Source organism: Vicia villosa, unplaced genomic scaffold (genome assembly GCF_029867415.1).
Source record: "Vicia villosa cultivar HV-30 ecotype Madison, WI unplaced genomic scaffold, Vvil1.0 ctg.004174F_1_1, whole genome shotgun sequence".
NCBI classification, from domain to species: Eukaryota; Viridiplantae; Streptophyta; class Magnoliopsida; order Fabales; family Fabaceae; genus Vicia; species Vicia villosa.
In genome coordinates this window covers 165,833-169,553 of record NW_026706385.1, presented here as the reverse complement: position 1 = coordinate 169,553, position 3,721 = coordinate 165,833, and the positions used below count along the sequence as shown (strand labels likewise).

At 36.3% G+C, this 3,721-nt stretch overlaps 1 long non-coding RNA gene across 1 annotated transcript; it reads right to left on the bottom strand.

The window, feature by feature from the left end:
* Nucleotides 1-281: 281 nt before the first annotated feature.
* LOC131641854 (uncharacterized) lies at nucleotides 282-1,410 on the bottom strand. The gene is made up of 3 exons (XR_009295654.1): nucleotides 1,227-1,410; nucleotides 943-1,142; nucleotides 282-598 (listed from the first exon to the last, which is right to left on the bottom strand). It is a non-coding gene; the product is annotated as an uncharacterized LOC131641854 (long non-coding RNA).
* Nucleotides 1,411-3,721: the final 2,311 nt, after the last annotated feature.

The window sequence follows — 3,721 nt, the reverse complement described above, 5'->3', positions numbered from 1 at the left end:
ATGCTACTTCAATTATGATTGGCACATGATTATTGGTATGGCAAGTCGTTGGCATTGGGCCTCATTCGGGAATTTGAGGTGAAGACGGTGTATCTTGGATCATTGATAAGATTAAGGGACATAATCTTGGACTTCTGGTCAAAGTCAACCTTAAAAAGTTGACTCTTTCACTAAAGTCATCATTTAACCACTATGTAGTTTTCATTTTATTCTAATGCTACTTGGTTCAAGAATGAAAGAATTAGAGAAGTTGAAAATTCAAATTTTGAATTCAAAAGATGGAAAGAAAATGAAGTCCACTTTCATGAAGAAAAAGCTTCGCTCATTACAAGGGTACTGCTCATATTCCATATAACTAAATTCAAACTTTCATCACATGTTTCAAGCCATGCTTCAAGACCTCACATCTAAAATCCATATTACATTGCCATTATACCAATTACATCTAAAAGGAAATACAAAAATTTATATATTCATCAAAGCCAACAAATGCCGTAAAGCCTTTTACTCCCGAATCCGCAGTATCGTCATCTTCCATCATTTTTGTGCCTTGCTCCTACTTTGCCTTCAATACACTCTTTTGCTTCCAATTTCAAACCTGCACATACAAAAAAAAAAACAGAACATAGCTTAACAAAACAATCCAAAACAAGGCCATGTTAGCTTACATAATCATTCATATGTCTCACATATTGTCAAGAAAATACGCATGTAAATGGTCGTGATTCACATACTGTCATGCTTTACATTTAGTCCAGCCAATACAATTACAATCATCTAACCTTCCCTTTACAACTCATACAAAACCCATTCATAATCTCCACCTATCAATCTACATCTCATCCTAATTAAAAGCTAAGAGAAAACATCCATCTGCTAACCGTAGTCCTAACCGCATACATACATAAACCACATCAGAAATTATGCAAAATCAGAACCTACACTTGCTCATGCCAGAAAAAGCAAAGATGAGTTCAAGCACTCCAAAAGTATTTAGCAGGATTCTACATACACCATTCATTCAGCTCGACCTCCATTCATTCACGCTGCAGCAAACGGGAACTAGTTCAGTTGACAAATAAACAACCTGCCCTTGCCCTTTATGTCTTGCTATTCTTTCTTCTTCAAGCTATGAACAATACCTGTCATCATTCAATGCACACATAAAAAAAACTCAGCTCAAAATCAACCTTCACAAGTAAACTTCAATTCAATTTTTAACCTACCACCTATATAAACCGAACCGGTCCTCAAAGCCATTTGCATCTAAACCCCAAATAGAAAACCGATACCTGCACGTTACAAAACCAACAGGAAGAACCAGAAAAAGTCACTATCAGTTCCAAACTCATTAACATCCGCTAACAGATTCTAACCAATTTTCAAGCTAACTTTTCTAACAGTTTGTAACCAAACTTTAACCAACTTCTAACTTCCCTCACAACTAACCTATAACAAACTTCTAACAGAATTAACAATCATTCAACAGTTTCCTAACAAATTCTCAACCTACATAACAACCTATAACAGAATGTAACTAACCTCTCCACTTAACTCAATCCTCACCCTTAATCTCATAACTAACTCCCTCTAATCCAATGGCTCAGAATCTCCTCCCTCAACTGAATTCCACTCTCTCAACCTCTATATATTCTCATCACTTCCACGATTATCAGTTTCTAGACATCATTTCACACACAACTTCACTTCTTCACCCATTTTTCTTCTCTTCATCCTCTTACACCTCTCATTCAATCTTCAGATCCTCAATTCCCTCACCTCACCATACGCACGATCTCAGAGCTGTTGAAGTTCATCATTAGAACTTCAACAAGCTTGTGCTCAACCACTATAATTTCCATCTCCGAGCCTCTCATCATCTCTCAGAATCGCCATGACCTATTTCTCCTTCTAAATCCCCACTTTCTTTCGCCTTCATTCAACAACACACGCATTCACAGAAAATTGCAGAGAAGAAGAAGAAGATAGCGCAAGAAATAAAAGAATAACGGAATATTACCTGAATTGAAGTACTCCGACGCGTTTATTTCGCTAGCACACAGCCGTCGAAGAGTCGCCGGAACTGCTCCGGTAAGTAACTCCCTTTAAACTCTGGGTTCTCCGTTTCTTTAGCTTGATTGATGTCGTTTATTACTTCACTTCGTTTAATCCATTGTCAATTGCGAGATCTTCGCTCCGATTAGGAAGTTCGCGCTATTTAGGGTTAGATTTCCTCTTCTCGGTTTCGAACGAAGAAGCTCCTTCATGGGATTTTAAGGCGAGATTGAGAATTAGGAGGGAGAGAGGGTTCAGAATTGAGTTTTATTTTGGATGTTAGTGGAGCTCCGTCGCCTCCGGCGCGGCGGAGCGATTTCCGGCGAGGGCCGAGTGAGAGAGTCTGAGAACGAGAGAAGGTTGAGTCTGAATAATGAGAAGTTGAATAGTCACAACACAGTAAACCCTAAAATCCCCTTTTGTTTTAATTTAATTAAGTTAGGCTTTAATTAGATTAATTGAAATTAGGGTATTAGCAGAGGTTAATCAGATTTGTTATATAGTTTAATTGATATCTTAATTTTAGCCTAAGGTTTAATTCGGTTTAATTTTCTTTTAATTAACATTGAATCAAATCAAAACTAAAGTCTGAAATAGTCATTAACTAATCTGGATCATAACTCTCTAGGCCCTGCGCCCTGCTCTTCAAACCATTGTTTTCATTTCACACCTCCCTGTTTCCATCATCTTTGTTTTAGGTTAGTTAGATTTTTTTTCTATTTTCTTTTACCTAATAAAATTCATATTTTCTTATGCTAATTTTTTACCTTAGTACTAATATTTGACATATAAAAAATATTAGTTTTAGGCTATTTGTTTTAGTCTTTTACTTGACTTGTAATTCAATTTCTCTCATAAAAATCAACATAAAAATAATAGTACTTTTAATTCACTTTTGTGCTATACTTTGACTTGTTCTATTTCATGTTCTTGTACTATTTTCATGTATCCTACTTGTTGACTTCTAATTGTGATCTTTATTTTCATATTCTTTTATTCCTAACCTTAGGTAGAAACCATGATAACATTAGGTAGAAATTCCCTTCATACTTAGGCTAGTTTCTTTTCCTTTTCAACATTAAAACATCTAATAAATATCAAAATAAAATCCCTTTAAAAAATACAAAGAAAACACTTAAAATACATTAATAAAAAAGTGAAAATCATTAAAAAGGGAATGGAAGCTTGAATCTCCCTTGCTTTAGGGAATCATTCGAGTGCTTGGATCTCCCTTGCTTTAGGGAACCATTCGAGCGTAAGTTCCCAATTTCTAAAAAACACAAACCAAAGAGCAACTCGAGTCTCCCTTGCTTTAGGGTTCCACTCGAAACGTTCAAAATCTCTTCTTCATTTCGCCTCCGAGGCATTCTTTAATCGGACACGTTATTTCCGCTCCATTCCCAGCTTAAGACTCTAGAGGTCGAGCAGCGGAGTGCGAATGTAACTTCGTCCACTAAAAAACACAAAAACAAACAAAAACTAAAGAGCCGAACTACGGCGCTCTGATTCCTGAAAAGGATACGTAGGCATTAGGTCGCGGGGCCTAAGCGAGCACAACTATTTATAACCCTTATTTTTCCCGTGTTTCTTTTCTTTCATTTGCATGCATTCCCTTAGTAATTAAGCTTTAGATTTATACACCCTTTAGATAGCAACAAACATAGGT